Here is a 20,087-nt window from a genome sequence, read left to right on the forward strand (position 1 = left end):
CATTGTACCCTCTCTGGCCCCTCCCACACAGGGAGGAGGGCAGAGATGGGCAGATGCAGTGGAGAGTTTTGGCTACAAGGAGTTGGCTGTAGTTCCAGGGCAGGTGAGGTAGTGGCAGGTGGACCAGTTGAAGCAGTGGCTGTTGGAGCTGGTGGTCTCACATTTTCATGTGGATAAACCCAGAGGAACACTTGGGGGGAGAGAGAGACCATGCACCCATGGTTCCAGCCTGGGGAAATAAAGCCTCAAAACCATTGACTACAAAACCTGTGGTGGTTGAGGTGACAGAATAAATTAGCAGACTCACAGGAGGGTCCAGTGGAGAGATCTACAGGGTCCTAGTATGTACACAAAACCACCCATGCAGGAATCAGCACCAGAAGGGCTTAATTCACCGGTGGGTAACAGAGGAAGTGACTGAAAGCAGTCAAGAATCAGGCAAGCAGCATTGGTCCCTCTCAAACCCCTCTCCAACATACAGTCTCACCATACAGTGACATGGGGTGTCCCCCACAGCAAATACCTAAGGCTCTATCCCTTAAATACTACCCAAATGAAAGAACAGATCAGAGCTCCAGAAAAAGTACAAGTAAGTGATGAAAAGATAGCTAACCTATCAGATGCATAGTTTAAAACACTGGTAATCAGGATGCTCACACAAATCATTGAGTATGGTCACAAAATAGATGAAGAAGTGAAGGCTATGCAAAGAAAAATGAACAGGGAACCAACAGTGACAGGAAGAAACCCCAGACTCAATTCAATGATTTGGAACAAAAGGGAGAAATAAACCTTCAACCACAACAGAATGAAGAAATGATAATTTATAAACATGAGGAGAGACTAAGGAACCTCTGGGATAATTTTAAACATCCTACAATCTGAATGATAGGGGTGCCAGAAGAAGAGGAAAAGCAAGAAATTGAACACTTAACTGAAAACATAATGAAAGAGAACTTCCATAATCTGGAAAAGGAAATAGACTTCCAGGAAGTCCAGGGAGCTCAGAGACTCCCAAGGAAGTGGGGCCCAAGGAAGCACACACTAAGGCACATAATAATTAATTACCCAAGATGAAAGATAAGGAGAGAATCTTAAAAGCAGCAAGAGAAAAGGAGACAGTTACCTACTAAAAAGTTCGCAAAAACTGTCAGCTGATTTCTCAGAAGAAACCATCTGGGCAAGAAAGGGCTGGAAAGAAGTATTCAAAGTAATGAAGGTCAAGGACCTACAAGCTAGATTATTCTATCCAGCAAAGCTATCATTTAGAATGGAAGGGCAGATAAAGCACTTCTGAGATATGGTCAATTTAAAGTAGTTCATCAACACCAAGCCCTTATTATATCACATGTTAAAGTGATTGATTTAAGAAAAAGATAAAAAATATGTACACTAAAATGATAAACTCACAACTAGCAACAACTGAAGCTCAAAACCAAAAACAACAAACAAAGAAAAGCGCTAGAACAGGAATGTATTCACAGAAATGGAGATCATATTGAAAGATATCAGTAGGGGGTGGTTGGGAAGCAGAATGGGGGTAAAGATACAGGGAATAAGAAGCATAAATGGTAGGTACAAAATAGACAAGAAGAGCTTAAGAATAGCATAGGAAAAGAAGAAGCCAAAGAACTTATATGTATGAGCCGTGAACATGAAATAAGGTAGGAGATGCTGGTGGGAGGTGAGTACTGGGTGGAGGGGAATAATATGAACAAAATAATGGGACAACTGTAATGGCATAACCAATAAAATAGATATAAAAATGAAAAGGAAATTCCCAAAGTATGCCACAGGTTTAAAAATTCATAGAAAATAGAGTATGAAAAATTACATACAAACACATTTGATGATCTAGATAAAATGAAGTTTCCTCATTAACACAGAGCTTCTTAAGGCTCAACTAGAAAGAAACAGTGAAAGTCTATAGAGCAATTCCCAGTAGTGAAAGTGAGGCCATAATCAAAACTGCCCCCCCCAAATAAAAGACTCCCAGGACCAGATGGCTTATAGGTGTAATCTGCTAAATATTTAAATAATAATTAGTTCGTTTTTTCTTCAAACTATTTTAAAAACCATAATATAACAGTGGAGAGAGTGTGTGAGGTCTTTGTCACTGTGACTTTGTATGTAAAGCAGTGAGAAGGTACTATGACATCATCTTGGGGGAATCCTTCCATAAATCTCCTCTACCACTGTGTTTTCATCCCCAACCTCACATTTTTTATCTGTCTCCTGGGATCACTTCCTTGCATGGCATGTGGGCATAGACCCAGTTAATAGTCAAATGGCAATTTGACCTTATTCTCATCCTGTCTAGCAAAGAATCCACCAGAAAAATGGGAACAGGTGGATATGTAAGAGATCATCAGAGGCTTTGAAGAGAAATAATTTAGAGTCTCTCAGAAAATGTGATGCCTGTGGAAGAGGTAGGAATGTCTTTGAGTTTTGCCATTCTAATAGTTTATCCTCTATTCCCTGAGTGACTGCATGTCCGTAAGGTGAAATGTTCAGATTGGCCCATGATCACAACAATGTGGTTGGGAAAGTAAAATGGAATTTGCCACTACATCTGATAGGGGTTTGGCATTCAAAATTTATTAAGAATGTAGAAAATCAAGACCAAACTATCAAATTTTAAAAACTGGAAAAAAACATGAATGGACACTTCTGCAAAGAGGACATAAAAGGTTAATAAGCATATGAAAAGAATCTCAATATCACTAATCATCAGAGAAATACAAATTAAAAGCTCTTATATTAATAGTCAAATTCCTTGTGTTTTGAAGTGTTTCTTTTTTAGAAAACCAAGATTACACAGTGATTCCCATAGAAAATTATTAATCAAAGTCTTTTCTTTAAAAAAAGATTGTGTTTATTTAATTTTAGAGGGAAGGGAATAGAGGGAGAAAGAAAGCAACAGAAATGTGTGAGAGAAACATTGATTGGTTTCCTCTCAAGTGCTCCAAAAATGGGACCTGGCAGGTATCCCAGGCATGTGCTGGCAACCTTTGAATTCTTAGGCTGAAGCTCACTATGCTGAGCCACACTGGCTAGGACAATAAAATCCTTTATAAATATTTATGATGTCAAGAGTTTTAAAGTGGCAGTTAAGAACATTATTTATAATTAATTTATTAATGCATGGTATTATAAATGAAAATTACTGCTCTTTAAAAATTCCATTTCACATTTATTATCCTAAGGACAATTTGAGTCAAGTCCATTTTAATCTCAGTATTTCAGATAAAAATCACAAAAGGTAAGTTTTGGACATTAAAATGACCACCCATCTCTAGCACTTACAAAATTTTAGACTTGGAACTATGTACACTTTCAGTTCTTCATATCTTCTATAAGTGTAGAAAAAGATTCAAGGACAGTTTGGGTAAACCTGGAAAAGAAATGGGCTTTCTCACCATTGGTTCTAACCTGGTTTTATACAGGTGACTCTGTGGAACTTTACGGGGTCTGGCTGCATGTACTTTTACGGCACAAACCACTGATGGTGAAAGTAATGGTGATGGACTCGAGTGTGGAGCCAGCACCTGAAATGAGATCAAATAGTAGAAGACACAAATTAGGATGTACTTGGAGCAAATCTAGGGTTCTGCCATGCCTTCTGCACCTACAAACTAATGCTCTCCAATTAAACCTATGTTCTGTAGAAACACGAGGATTTTCTTCTGTACACAAAAATCACTTCCTTTTTATGGTCCTGTGTTCCATCCTGATCCATCCCACTTGCCCCCATTTGAAAAATGCCACCAGACGCAACAAAGACTATGAAAATACCATAAGTCGCCTATGGCAAGAGATTTCAAATAATGTCTTCTACAACTCTCTGATTCTCCTACTGAAACTGAGGTTAACAGATTTGGTTCTGCCCCCTTCACTAGTGTTGCAAGTTGTCTCAGAGTGTGTCTGCTTTAGCAGGTGTATAATATATAGTTTTCATAATGAAGTGTATTCAAAATAATATGAAAAATCTGAGTGGACCTTGGGATTTTGGCTGCCTGCATGAATGCCTTATCTGGCCACTGCAAAAGACCGACCAGGGCACCTTAAATGGCATCACAAGCTCCCTTACGGCTCCTTTCCATGCAGTTTTACAACTCATAATGGCCTCATGTAAATAAGGATAAAGGTAAGTGATTTTATGGAAAGTTGAAATTTATGAAATACAACAACCACAGCTGGGCCAGCTGCATATTCTGCAGGAAGAAGCAAAAGGGGGAAAACTGCCATGATTTATCCATTTAATCCATCTAAAATTACACAAGGTTTGGAGAGGCTTTCAAGATAGCGATGGACTAGGACGCAGCAGATACCAGTTCCTAGTACAAAAGAGAGAGAAACCTGTCCAATCGGAGGAGGTGAAACCAGCAAGCCAGCAGTTGCCAAGCATATATGAAAATAAGAGACCAGAAACCTCATCGGTCACGGAGGAACCAGACGGTAGGGAGACAGCAGCGGTATAGTAGTCTCTGGGACTGAGCAAAGAGAAACAGCCAGTGCAGGGTAGGAGAACTAGCGCCCAGTGGCGAGAGCCCAACTGTGCATGGGACAGCCTTCAGCGCCCAGACAGCTCCCTCCCTAGGATTTTTGGGCCAGCGGCCTGCTAAGAGGCCCAACCAGAGGGGAGCAGAGGAGATTTCAGCCTGCACACAGTTCTGGGTCCAGTGCCTGGTGTGGTGCTGCTTCATCCCTAGGTTTTTTTTGGCAGAGGTTGGCCAGGGGACCCAGACAAACACAGGAGCAGAAGGGATACACACCACGCAGCGTGCCATGATGTGCGCACAGAGTTTCTAGGTTGGCGCCCAGGCCTCAGATCGGCTCGGCTTCCAGTCCAACTTCCCTCAGACTATCAGGAAGCCCCGGGCACTGAGGGGTCCTGGGAAAAGAGCTGAGACTCTCAACACCCTCCCTTTCTGGCCAAGCAAGGTGGGGTGCCAGGAGAGACTTGTTTGACAGAGTTTGCAGAGAGGATGCGGAGGACAAAGGGCCCCAACCAAGGATTCTGTGTTTGCTGGCCCAGGAGAACTGAGAGGTACAGCCTGGGGCTCTGAATCCAATAGGCACAACAGCCTGGTCTGCTTCACACCCAGCTTGGCAGCAAACCCAAGATTGGGCAGAGGGCCTAGAGCTTCCCAACAGAACAGGGGCAGGTCTGTGCTCAATCCCGAGGGAACCAGGCAACTAGGCCGGTGCAGGTGCCCACAAACACAGCAAACCAGCCCAGGGTGGTAACCCCTGGGAGGGGAGTGCTGTGAGGAAGTCCTAGTTCCCCATTGTAGGGAGCTAGGGAGAGGCACCAAGTGTCTGGATCCTGAGAGGGGCTGGCTGAAAAAAATCACAACAATCGACCCTCAGCCAACTGCAACCAGAAAAACCGGTTCGGCTAGTTTGAAGCCAACAAGTGACAATTCCTTTTCTGATGTTGTTTTTGGGGGAATATTTTTGTTTGTGTGTTTTTGTTTTCTGTTTCTCGGTGATTTTTTTTACTTTACTTTATTTTATTTTTATTCTTTCTTTTTTTTACTTTTCTTCCTTCTCAATTCCTTTTCTTTATCTTTTTGCCTTTTTAAAGTAATCTGTTATTTCTTTTAAATTTTATTACTGTTTCATCTTTCCATACTTTTGTCCTCTTTTCCTGGATTTTCTGTTTTATTTCTTTTTCTTTTCTTTCTAAACTTATTGCTCTTTCTTCCATTCCCCTACCCTTTTTTTCTTTCTTCCTTTTATTTCTTTCCTTTTCATTTCTTTCTTTTACCCACAAGAGTCACAATCAACTTGAAAATATGAAAAGACCAGAGCTAGACCCATAGAAGAGGCCTCCCAATAGTAGAGTCAGAGAGACAAATTGCACATTGCTGTAGGAGAGAAGCCAAAAGTTGTTGCATATTTGAGTAGGTGGAAGCAGAGAACGACAAGATAACCAAAAGAGACTGCACCACTGAAATTCACAGGCATTCCACCACAAAAGTTCACACCATAAACCCAGGAATTCAAAACAGATCAATCTAAGAAGCTGAGGTTAACAAGAAGAGTCTCACAATGGGAAGACAAAGAAACAATCCCCAAATGAAAGAAAAGGAAGAACCCTCAGAAAGAACGTTAGATGAAATAGAGGCAAGACAACTATCAGATATTGAATTCAAAGCACTGGTTATCAGGAAGTTCAAAGAGCTCACAATCAGCTACCAGAAACTACAGGTGAGCTACAATGATCTCACCGAGAACTATATCAACATGAAAAAGGAAATGGAAATTATTAGCAAGGGCCAAGAGGAAATGAAGAATACAATTTCTGAATTTAAAAACACAGTAGAAAGCATTAAAATAGGGTAAATGAAAAAGAAGATCAGATTAGTGAATTGGAGGACAAAGTAGAAAGCATCTCACAGAACAGGACAGGGAAAAGAGGCTCAGAAAGAATGAAGAGGGATTAAGGGAAATGCAAGACAATATGAAACGTAATAATATCCAAATAATAGAAATACCAGAAGGAGAAAAAGAAGGACAAGGGATAGAAACCATATTTGAAAGAGTAATGAGAGAAAATTTCCCTAATTTGATAAAAGAAAAAGTCACACAAATCCAGGAATCACACAGAGTCCCATTCAAGAGGAACCCAAGGAGGCCCACTTCAAAACAAGTCATCATTAAAATGGCAAAATTCCAAGACAAAGAGAGAATCTTAAAGGCAGCAAGGGAGAAAAAAGAAATAATATACAAGGGAGCCCCAATAAGGTTAGCCACTGACTTCTCAATGGAAACACTCCAAGCAAGAAGAGAATGGCAAGAAATATTCCAAGTAATGAGACACAGAGGCCTACAACCAAGGCTACTTTACCCAGCAAGGCTCTCAATCAGGATAGAAGGCCAAATAAAGAGCTTTCAAGACAAAAGAAGTCTAAAAGAATTTGCTGCCACCAAGCCAGCTCTACAAGAAAGACTAAAAGGTCTGCTTTAAGGAAAGGAAGGAAAAGAGACAGAGAGGAACACAGGTACAAAAATGGCAATGAATAAGTACCTATCAATAATAACCTTAAATGTAAGTGGATTAAATGCTCCAATCAAAACACACAGAATAGCTGCATGGATAAGAAAGCATGACCCACACATATGCTGCCTACAAGAGACCCACCTCAGGACAAAAGACCATCACAGACTAAAAGTGAAAGGCTGGAAACAAATTTTCCAAGCAAATGAACGAGAAAAAAAGCTGGGGTAGCAATTCTCATATCAGACTAAATAGACTTCAAGAAAAGAGCCACAAAGACTGACCCAGAAGGTCACTTCATAATACTCAAGGGAAGAATCCACCAAGAAGACATTAATATCATAAATATATATGCACCCAACATAGGAGCACCAAAATATATAAAGAAAATCTTAGAGGAATTCAAGAAAGATATAGACAGCAACACAATTATAGTGGGGGATTTTAACACCCCACTATCAAAAATGGACAGATCTTCCAAACAAAATATCAACAAAGACATTGCGGCATTAAACAACACCCTTGATGAAATGGACCTAACTGATATATACAGAGCTCTTCACCCCAAAGAAGCGAAATACACATTCTTTTCAAATGCACATGCAACATTCTCAAAGATAGACCACATGATAGGGCACAAAACAAGCCTCAACAAATTCAAGAATATTGAAATCATACCAAGCATTTTCTCTGACCACAAGGGACTGAAACTGGAAACCAACCCCAAAGGAAAAACCCCAAACACCCAAAATCATGGAGACTGCATGGTATGCTATTAAACAATGAATGGGTCAAGAATGAAATTAGGGAAGAAATCAAAAAGTTTCTGGAAACAAATTAAAACAAACTCACAACAACCCAAAACTTATGGGACACAGTGAAGGCAGTCCTGAGAGGGAAGTTCATAGCAATACAGGCCTACCTAAAGAAAATAGAAACATTTCAAAAAAACAACCTTACTTTATGCCTGCAAGAACTTGAGGAACAACAACAAAAACAGCCCAAAGCAAGTAGAAGGAAGGAAATAACCAAGATCAGAGCAGAACTAAATGACATAGAGATTACACGCACAATTCTAAGGATCAATGAATCCGGGAGTTGGTTCTTTGAAAATATAAACAAAATAGACAAGCCTTTAAGTACGCTCATCAAGAAAAAAAGGGAATGGACACAAATAAACACAATCAGAACTGAAAGAGGAGAGATTACAACTGATACCACAGAAATAGAAAGGATTGTGAGAAATTACTATGAAGAACTGTATGCCAAGAAATTTGAAAACCTAGGGAAAATGGACACATTTCTAGAAAAATATAATCTCCCAAAACTCAATGAAAAAGAAGTAGAACACCTGAATAGACCAATAATAGCAAAAGAAATTGAGGCAGTAATAAAAAAACTCCCATCATACAAAAGCCCCGGACCAGATAGTTTCCCAGGAGAATTCTACAAAGCATTTAAGGAAGAGCTAACCCCCATTCTTCAGAGATGATTCCAAAAAATCCAAAAGGATGGAAAACTCCCAAACTCCTTTTATGAAACCAGCCTCATCCTAATTCCAAAACAAGATAGAGTACAACAAAGAAAGAAAACTTCAGGCCAATATCACTGATGAATATAGATGCTAAAATCCTCAACAAAATATTGGCAAATCGCATCCAACAATATATCCAAAAGATTATACACCATGACCAAGTGGGATTCATCCCAGGGATGCAAGGATGGTTCAATATTCCCAAATCAGTAAATGTAATTCATCACATAAACAAAAGCAAAGACAAAAACCACATGATCATATCAATAGATGCAGAAAAAGCTTTTGATAAGGTACAACGCCCATTTATGATAAAAACACTAGCAAAGTGATTCCCACTTTGAGAGGGAGCATTTCTCAATATAATAAAGGCCATTTATGAGAGACCTACAGCCAATATCATACTCAATGAGCAAAAACTAAAAGCTTTTCCACTAAGATCAGGAACAAGACAAGGATGTCCACTTTCACCACTTCTATTCAATATAGTATTAGAAGTTTTGGCCACAGCGATCAGGCAGGAAAAGGAAATAAAAGGCATCCAAATAGGAAAGGAGGAAACAAAACATGTCACTGCAGATGACATGATAGTGTACATGGAAAATCCTATAGACTTTACCAAAAAACTGCTCAAACTAATTAATGAATTTGGAAAAACAGCGGGATACAAAGTCAATATCCAGAAATCAAAGGCATTTTTGTATACTAACAATGAATCAGCAGAAGTAGAAATCAAGAAAAAAATCCCATTCGATATAGCAAAAAGAAAAATAAAATATCTGGGAATAAACTTAACCAAGGAGGTAAAAGACTTGTATGCAGAAAACTACACAGCACTGAAGAAAGAAATCAGAGAAGACACAAACAAATGGAAACATATACCTTGTTCATGGATTGGAAGAATTAACATCATCAAAATGTCCTTACTACCCAAAGCAATATACAGATTCAATGCAATACCTATTAAAGTACCAATGGCATATTTCACAGACATAGAACAAACACTTCAAAAATTTATATGGAATCATAAACAACCCTGAATAGCAGCTGCACTTTTGAGAAAGAAGAACAAAGTAGGAGGGATCACAATACCTGATATCAAACTGTATTACAAAGCCACTGTAATCAAAACAGCCTGGTACTGGCATAAAAACAGGCACATAGACCAATGCAACAGAACAGAGAGCCCACAAATAAACCCAACTCTCTACAGTCAATTAATATTTGACAAAGGGGGCAGTAACATAAAATGGAGTAAAGATAGCCTCTTCAACAAATGGTGTTGGGAGAACTGGACAGCTACGTGCAAAAAAAATGAAACTTGAGCACCAACTTACACCATACACCAAAATAAATTCAAGGTGGATAAAAGAATTAAATATAAGCCATGACACCATTAAAGTCCTAGAGGAGAACATTGGCAAGAAAATCTCAGATATTCCACGCAGCAACATTTTTACGGATATGTGCCCTAGAGCAAGGAATATAAAGGAAAGAATAAACAAATGGGATCTCATCAAAATTAAAAGCTTCTGCATGGCTAAAGAAAACAGTATTAAATTAAAAAGACAACCAACTGTATGGGAAAACATATTTGCCAATGATACCTCAGAAAAAGGTTTAATCTCCAAAATATACAAAGAATTTACAGGACTCCACTCTAAGAAGACACCCAACCCAATTAAAAAATGGGAAAAGGACTTGAACAAACACTTCTCCAAGGAGGACATACAGAACATTCAGAGACACATGAAGAGATGCTCAATATCGTTAGCTATCAGAGAGATGCAAATTAAAACCACAATGAGATACCACTTTACACCAGTCAGGATGGCTATCATAAAGAAAGCAACAAACAACAAATGTTGGAGAGGTTGTGTGGAAAAGGGGTCCTTAGTTCACTGTTGGTGGGATTGCAGACTGGTACAGCCATTATGGAAAACAGTATGGAATTTTCTCAGAAAAATAAAAATCGACCTGCCTTTTGACCCAGCAATTCCACTGCTAGGATTATACCCCAAGGATCCTAATACATCAATTTCAAAGAACCTATGCACCACAATGTTCATAGCAGCACAATTTACAATAGCCAAGAGCTGGAAGCAACCTAGCTGTCCATCAGTAAACGAATGGATCAAAAAATTGTAATACATATACACAATGGAATTCTATGCAACAGAGAGGAAAAAGGAGCTCTTACCCTTTGCAACAACATGGATGGAACTGGAAAGCATTAATGCTGAGTGAAATAGGCCAGGCATTGAAGGACAAATACCATATGATCTCACCTTTGACAGGAAGCTAAACAATAAAACAAACAAGCAAACAGAATAAAAACAAAGACACTGAAATAGAGAACAAGTGGGCAGTGACCAGAGGGGAGAGGGAAGGGAATTTAAGGGGAAAATGGGCAGGGATTTTGAGGAACAAGTATAAAAGACACAGGGATGAGGACTGGGGGCGGGGGAATGGGAAGGAGGGGGTAGATGGGGCGGGGGGGGTCTGGGATGGGAGAAATAGACAAAAAAATGTACTTGAAAAATAACAAAATAAAAATTTAAAAAAAGAAAACATCAAAATGTTATTACTTCAGCATATAACTTTACATGGACTCTTAGTCTGCTTTGAATCAGATCTTGTGCTTAAATCAGCTTATGTGATGAGCATCCTCCACATTGGTTGCCCATGGATGGTGTCTGTCAATATGAATGTGTCTGTTTCAACATGAAGTGGTTATGAAGTAGCTTCTCTGCAATAAAGCCAATGTGATATGAAGTCACATATGTGTTCCAAGTAAAAATAATGTCATCCTGGTCAGGTGGCTCAGTTAGTTGCAGCATCATTGCATTCACCAAAATGTTGCTGGATTGGATCCCAGTCAGGGCTTCAATCCCTGAAAAGGAAGCGTACACAAAAAGCAAGTGATCAATGTTCCTCTGTCATAGTTATTTTTTTCTCTCTCTCTCTCTTCCTCCCTCTCTGAAAAATAAATAAAATATATATTTGTGTGAAGATTTTTTAAAATTATTTTTAAATGTCACTTTTCACTTATTTACTTCCTTAAATATTATATTTATATTTTCTAATGTTTTAACCAGTTTGTTTGTTTTACTTAATATTTTCTATTTATTTCTCTCTTTTTTATATATTCTTAGGGTGTAGTTGTTCTATAGCTACGTATTCAGTTGTGAACAATGTTATCAAATGTCCTACCATGAAAAATGCATCACCCAAAACTCAAATGATTTGGCCTAACATGGCAATGGTTAACACATGACAAGAGCCCTAACATTGATGTACATACAATAGTTACTGTGTGTTAGTTTTCTGACTCTTTATATGTAGTTTATGGTTGGAAGCACTGAAGACTGTTGATGTGGCCTCTCTGTTGGATCAGATGTATATTCTTTATGACTTATATGCTAAATAACTCTAAATTGTTAAATTTTGTCCTGTTACTTCCAGGCAATACTGCATGAAGGAGATATGATGTTCAGAAAAATAGAAATGTTCAGAGCAGGGCCTAGGAGCCAGTAGCCTGAGAGACAGTGGGTGTCCCAGTTTTAAAGCTGCAAAATCATCTAAGGACATGTCACTTAAGCAAGGTCAGTCTTTAGCCACAATGAAAGTCTTCAAACACAGGTGTTCTTATACACTCTTGTTCCCACATTTTGAGCTGTTGAAAAAAAAGAGGAGCCGAGTGAAAGATAATTATAGGGATAGGGTGAGCACTGAAAATGAGAAGGAAAACTAGCATAAATTAAAAAACAAGGAGACTTAAACATGCCTGACATCGATTGGAAAGCCCAGAATATAGGCAGGATTGGAGTCAGTCAGAATTCAAAGAGAAATAGTGGTCTAGAAATTTCAGTGGTGCAGGGATCAGTTAGGCACTGTCTTGAATGGGAAGGCAGGAGAGGTAGGTAAGAGGGAAGTAGGGCTGGTGTCATTTGAAAATATAGAAAAGGTGGGCAGAGCTGTTATCAGTTTAAATTTATTTTTGTATGATGTAAGAATGTAGACAAGTTTTATTGCGTGTGTAAATTTTGTTTTTCTAAAACCAGTTTTTGACACATATCTCAACTTTTCAGTTTATATTTTTGTCTTATCTCTCATAGATTACTTTTTCATCTAGAGTGTTAAATTCTGGGCTGTGTATACGCTTTAATTGATTTAGTTGTCTGTTTTGTGCCAATACCATTCTTTTTTGATGATTATGGTTTTATAGTATAACTTGAGTATAGGAAATGTGATTGCTCAACATTTTTATCTCCAACTGTATTTGGCTATTTAAAGTTTTTGTGCTTAAATATAAATTTTAAGTTTTTTTTCTTTTGAGAAAGTTTTTTGAACTAATAGCTTTGGAAAGTATTGTAATTATACCAGTTCATTTTCACATTTTATAGGAATGAGTTATCCTCCCACTGTTTTTTGTGTTCTTTATTCTTTCTCCCTTCAATGTCATTTAATTTTCAGAGTACAGGTAATTCACCACTATTTTTATTCTGATTCACAGGCATTTATTTCTTTTCCACACAATTGTAAATGGGATTACTTTCTTTATGTCATCTTCATTGATTATTAGTACTATGGATGAGACAGATTTCTGTATATTCAGTTTGCATTTTAGTCTTAGTGAATTATTTTATTAATTCTATTAATTTTGTTAAATTCTTTAAGAAATTCTGGATAAACTGCAAGATGTCAGAGGACTGTGTGGAAGCCACACTAACCTCCTCCCAGGACCAATCTGAAATCACAACTAAATTGTGGAGAAATTACCTAGAACAAACAACTGAACTATAGCAAGAGAGAACCCTTAATACCTTGGACAGACAGAACAACCACATTCAGCTCAACCTGTGCAGTGAGGAATGTTGTAGGAACTCATGAAGGCTGGCTGGGCATCTGCAGGTGGCTACCCTGGAAGAATAATTAAACAGCAGGTTAGACATTTCCTGAGTAGAATGGGGTCTGAACTCCTAGTTGGTATCTGCAGCCTACAACACCAGACCCCAAAAAGTATACAGAAAACAACTGATGGCAGAAAGCACCAGGGTTGCTCTGCCAAAGGTGGATGGCTGGATATGCACACAGTCATTTAAAGGGCCAACACGCAAACTTACATTTGCTGTCCCTCACCCAGTGTTCCAGCAAAGGCGAGAGCTCACTGTGCAGAAGGCACCCGAGAGAAAACTGGGTATGGAGCTTTTGGGAGAGTGTTGAGAGAGTAGCTTCAGGGAACCTCGTTCTGAGTCAGCCCCCTAACCCAAGCAGCCATCACATTCAGGCAGACCACTTCCTTTGAGCGGCAGCACCCTGATGGAAAATGACAGCTTGGCCCCCAAGATAGACTACGCCAAGTTCTCTTTTGCCTAAGCCTCACTGCTGAGTGCAGAGAGACTAGATTAATAACTAAAGGAGATAGCCATAGGTGTAAATTCCTGGCAAAGTGGGAGCAGAGTGGACTAGAAATGCTTGAGGAGAGATTGCAAATGGAGGCTTGAGGGAGAGAACTGAGAGACTGGCTGCCAGGATCCTGGTGCTTAGTCAACTTCCATACTGCAGCAGCCAACCTGCTGAGGCAAACCAAACTCCTCAAAACAGCAGCAGCCTGAGGGGAAACAATAACCTGAATCCTAGCAAGAATTATGCCCAACCCTATTTTGGTTAAGCATGAGTGCAATGTAATAATTAACAACTGAAACAGACAACTGTAGACAGCAGATTTCTGGCAGTCTCAGAGCAGACTGCCTAAGGTCAGGCAGGGTCAACATGTGACACAACTAGAGGTAGATCTAGAAAGGAAAAAAACTGTGGTGAATACTACAGACTACCAAGACAAAATCAACTGTGATCTTCTCTGTGAGGAGTGAGTTTTGGTTCCCATGTAGGTTTTCAACATTCATTTCTTGTCCAGCAACTTTGTGCATAATAAGTCACTAGTATTTATACTATGGGTTATTTCTCTTCTTTCTTTTAAGGCTTTTAATCTTTTTACATTCTTACTAAAACCTGTTTGTTTGCCATTGATACTGAGATTGTGGTGGGGAGAGATATATTTATGGAGCTGGGTTTGTTCCCTGGGCCAAAGCAATTTATAGATAAAATGCAATCCCTTTTAAACTACCAATGAAATATATTATAGATAAAGAACAAACATTTCAAAATCAGTATGAAACTATAAATGACCCCAAATAGCTGCAGTAATTCTGAAAAAGAAAAACAAAGTAGGAGAGATGAGAATACCTTATATCAAACTACATTACAAGGCTCATCAAAACAGTCTGGTACAGGTTTAAGAAAAGAAACATAGAACAGTTGAAAAGAATTTCTGGGGTCTCTACCCCAGAAATAAACCTAAATCTCTAATGTCAGTTAATATTTGATTTAAAAAAAGGGCAGAAAGATAAAAAGGAATAAAAATATCCTCTTTAACAAATGGTGTGGGGAGAGCTAGAAAACTACACACACAAAAAATGAAACTTGATCACCTACTTAAACCATACAAAAAAATAAATTCAAGGTGGACAAAAGACTTAAATACAAGTCCTGAGACCATAAATAACATGGACACTGGCTCACAGTGTTTGAGGCTTATGGATGAGAAATGAGACAAATTCACATGGACTACCGAGTCCTGTGGACGAAAAGGGACAGCACGTGTACTCTCACAAGGAGAGAGCACCTCAGAGCAGCCTAGGCACTCTCTCGAGGAGACCATCCTGACCCTTGCCTTGACAGGCTTTTATTTGGTTCAATTTGCACAGGAATACAGGTAGAACTCATTAATCATTGTCAGGCAGCAAGGATCAAACAATAGATAGCATAAAAAAGAACGAGTCAGGGTTTATTAGCTAAAAGGGCTACAAAACCTTGGGAAACAAAGTCATTTCCTGCTCAAATCCTTATTACCTAATTGAGAGCATTCTTAGCAAACCAAGCTTCACAGGATTTTATATGTTTTTTCTTAGGCCTGATCACCCAAGGAATCCGCCCTTTCCAGCACAGGCCTGCAACTACCTCCAGCATTGTTTCAGGCTTAGATCTAGCAAGAGAACTAAAACAGCCAAGAGATTAAGAGACTTCTTGCAGGCAGAATGAAGACTCAGGCTATGTCAAAGCCGAGAGGCAAGGGTCCATCACCTCCTTTTGATGTAGCCCCCAAAGTACCTTCCTGGGGATCCCAGTGATTATGCCTGTCTTAGGTCATTCCCCCATTGAGGAATCTTACTCATCATTGGCTAACTGATCAAGCATTGAGGGCTTGGTAGGGTGAAGTAACAGGAGCAGAGACAGCACCCCTGACAGGGAGATAAGCTTTATTTCCTTAAAGGCTTACTGTCCAAAGGTTGATCACTCAGCCTTAGCCATGGATGGTTACAGTTTCTGAAACCAGGCAGGGCAGTTTCCAACATCTAATCTCCCCCTTTTGGGTTTGTGAATGTAATTGTAGCTGTTAAGCCTATTATTTGTTGTTCCCAAATGCAATCTTAAGAAAACAACCACCATTTACATCATAAAGCACAAATAAGGATTAAGACAAGGGGGCACCCAAGGGCTGCTAGGACCCAAACTAATAAATTCAGTCCATAAAACAGTTTTTAGGATTTAACCATTGTATATTATTATACAGGGTCTGAACCACTTTTTGTTTAGTAAGGCCTTTGCTTAAGCATTAAGAGACTTAATGACCCCTCCCCCCATGTGGTGGGGACATGCCTGAATGGAACATTATGGGGCACTGAGGGGTTGTTGCCCTCTGCAGGAGAAGCTTGAGCCTCAGCCCCTGTCTTTGGGGTAGGCCCCATCCTCCTCCATTGGTGGACCCAGGCCAATGAGTGATGGTGTGGGTGTCCTTTTTTCTTCTGGTTGTTCAGGGTAAGCTGAGCCATCTAGTCTGCTAGTCGATAGGTTCTTGCCTCCAGGTAATGGACCTTGGCATCTATTCTGCTCATGATAAGGCTTTACTCTTTTAACTGGTAGTCAGACAGGACCTGTAGGAATGGAAACGCACACATTCCCTCTTCCCCATGTTAAGAGATTTACAAGGCGCTGCCAATAGCCATCTGCCAGTGAATCCCTATATAAAACCTGAGGATAAGCGCGGGCCTGCGAACCAGACAATCGCGGTTCGATTCCCAGTCAGGGCACAGGCAGGCAGGGCACAGGGTTGCAGGCAGGTTCCCTGCAGGCCAGTTCCCAGCAGGGGATGCACAAAAGGCAACCATACATTGATGTTTCTCTCCCTCTCTCCTTCCCTTCCCCTCTAAAGATAAATAAATAAAATCTTTAAAAAAAAAAAAAAAAACCTAAGGATAAGATGACTTTGGCTCTTTCTTCTGAAAGTGTTTCTTTATTAGAATACAGAGTGATTCATCACAATTTATAAAATTATAGGAAAACATGGCTAACATAATCAAATTTGGGGGGGAAGACTCATGGCTCCCCCACCCCTTTTTAAAGAAGATTTTTAAAACTATGGTGAGTGTCTTCTACAATTGCCTGACCTATTGGACTGTAAGGTATTTCTCCTTTATGTTGGATATTTCAATGCTGAAGGAAGACCTGAGTAGAGTGGGCAAGGTATCCAGGGCCATTATCAGTTTAATTTGCTGAGGCCATCCTAAATGTGTAAAGGCCTCAAGCCAATGGCTTTTATATTTTTTGCAGATTCTTCTGTTTAGGCAGATGCATGTAAGGCACCAGAGTAAGTATCAATAGAAATATGAACACATTTGAAATTTTTTAAGGAATTGTAATGAGTGACATCTGTTTGCCAAAATATTTGAGAACCTAGTCCTCGAGGATTAGCTCCTGTAGATGGAGGTGCCTTGCTAAGGGTTTTGCAATCGGGCATTCTTTAATATTCTGCTTAGCTTGGAAAGAAAGGCCCCCTGCTGTTTCTGCAAGCTGCAATGTGTTTAAGCAGCAAGTTAACTGCCCTGTTGTTCTCAGGTCCTGGTGGTTCCTAGGTTCAGAGTTTTCAAGGAAAGTGGGAAAGATGGGGTGGTGCTCTGCTTTAATATGTTTTAGACAAAAATGGTTATGTGCCACGGGCCTTTTGTGACTCAATTCACTAACCATTCCCTCTGGGAGAATAGCCAGTTTTTGGCCAAGGAAATGACCAGTGTTTACAGGTACTGAGTTAAAAAAATGGTACTTAGTCTTCCATGGATAAGGGCTAGTTCTACCCAGGAGACAGTACACCTATATTTCATTTTTACTACAAAGGATCATGGCTCTGGCATAAAGGAGTATTCTTAATATTTCTTTAACTCATCACACCCCTTATTCCACTTATAGCATGCTTTAGATTGACAAATTTATGAACACATTTATAACTTTCAGAAACAACTTTTTCTCTACTAAAAATACATTTACTTTTTTTGTTGTTGATTAGTTATTGATTTCTGCATTCTTTGAGTGTGCTCCAATGGGAGGTGTCTCATTATCTAGTGTCCTTGGCAACTTTAGGGAGCCTGGAAAAGAGGGAGGGAGGATACTAATCTTGACATAGCTTGTTTCCTGGACCAAAGTAGTCCCTCGGCCTGCAGAAGGAGAATTCAGAATGGTAAAAAGACACATTTGCTCATTTTTTTCCTGTGCTTTTTGCTGTCTGAGGGAAGTGAGATCTTTTTCCCTCTTTAAACAATGTAAATTCTTTCTGAGTGGAATCCTTATGATGTAACATTAGAGATCTCATTCTATTTATCAGAGATTTAGCAAAATATTTTGAGAGTGAGCTATTCCTTTCAAAACAAAAACAAAAACAGAATTCAAGCAAACCAGTGTTTTCAAATTAAATCCTCTAAAGGAGGGAGTGTTACATACACCTACAGTCTTATCTCACACCACCTTGTGTTATTCCAACTACTGCCAAATTTTTCCTAAATAAGTCTAAAGATCCCTTATCAGGAAGACATTCAGCAGCCCTAAAAATCTGCTGAATTAGCTTAAAACATTGCTCTTGTTCCTAGAGAGCCCATTCCCCATAGCTGAGGATTCACAGAAACCTTTAAAAAAACTTTATAACAAGTAAAAGAACCTTTTTTTACTGAATTTTTTCCACCCCAAGCACAGTGATTACAAAACCAGTCTCAGTTTTGCATTTTCAGCACCTGCACCTTTAAATCCTTATGCAGGTGGACAGAGGAAAAAAGCAAAACTGAAGGGACACCAAGAGGTGGCTAAAAGAAAGAATTGATGACATGCTTGTAAATTGTCCTGTGAGTAGATGATGTCTTTAAAACTGATTAAAGAGAAAATCTGTGTTCTTTCTCCAAAGCCTAAACCAAGTTGGGGATGTTCTGTGGGGATGAGCTTGTGTGTGTTTTTACAGTGTTGCTGTAAGTGCCCTTGTTGTTCTTCATTGCTCCAACTGTGCCTGCAAGATTGAGGCAAATACTTGGGAGAGAGAGCAAGTGTCCTGATTACTAAAGAAGGTACAGTTGCAAAGTGGTTGCAAGAGAGGGCAACCTAGGAAGATCCAATTAATCCACCTAAATTTACTCAGGATTTATATTATATCACCCATTTTCAGAGATGCAAACTTTATCTCATATACATGAGGGGATACACCCATGACACTAACTAGATGTTGGCAGAGTTACCTGGAGGCAAGGGGATGACATAGTGCCCACTCTCTTGAAAAGCATGTCTGAAGTGTGTTGTCTGGTGTTATGTCAGATAAGTGAGCAGGTAGGTAGTCCTGTAAACCATGGTTGTATATAGGAAGGCTTGGATCATTCAACATATTGTCTCAATAGATTCATTCAGCAATGGAGCTGTGCATAGAAAGAGAGGCGTAAATATAGTACCTATAGCCTGATTCCAAATTGAATAGGCAATAACTGTCTCATGGTCATGATCTCTCTTTAATTTCAGCTAATTTATTGCAAATAGCCTGACTGTGAATTTGTCATTCTTTTAAATGGAAAGCACCCTTGTGTTCTAGTCCTTAAATGTATTTTCCATTGGTCATCGATGAGCACTAGTTTTAATAATACTTTGTTTGAAGCACCTGCAAGATGGTTTACCTGCAAAACAGATTTCTTTCATCCTGAGTCACCATACAGATTCTTTGTTGGAATATGCTCTTTCTCTTCTTTAAATCATTAAGCATTTGTCACTTTTAGAAATTTGGAATCTGCATATAGGAGTAACTAAATTCGATCTAGAGCAAACCAAAAAGCAATCAGTGTCTTCATTTGAGATCAAGAAGTTTCTTATTGTGTGTGCTGTTCCTGCACACTGTCCCCATATTAGGAAGTATAGGCATTCTGCAGATATTTCCCTCCATTTCACAGGTAGATGAATTCTCGAGCTTCAAACAATTGTGGTTTATCCAGATTTTAGACAGTTTGTGGTTCTGGCCTCTAGGACTTTGAGGGACAGTTTGAAATTTTAAGGCCTTTCTTTTCTTTTTAACAATCTCTAAGCCTTTCTTTTTATGCACTCATTTACTTATCTTTATTGTATTTTATTCATTTTTTATTGTTATTCAAGTACAATTGTCTCCCATTCTTATTTCTACAATCAGATTGT

This window comes from Artibeus jamaicensis, unplaced genomic scaffold, assembly GCF_021234435.1.
Source record: "Artibeus jamaicensis isolate MK-2021 breed Jamaican fruit bat unplaced genomic scaffold, CSHL_Jam_final contig_419, whole genome shotgun sequence".
Classification (NCBI taxonomy): Eukaryota; Metazoa; Chordata; class Mammalia; order Chiroptera; family Phyllostomidae; genus Artibeus; species Artibeus jamaicensis.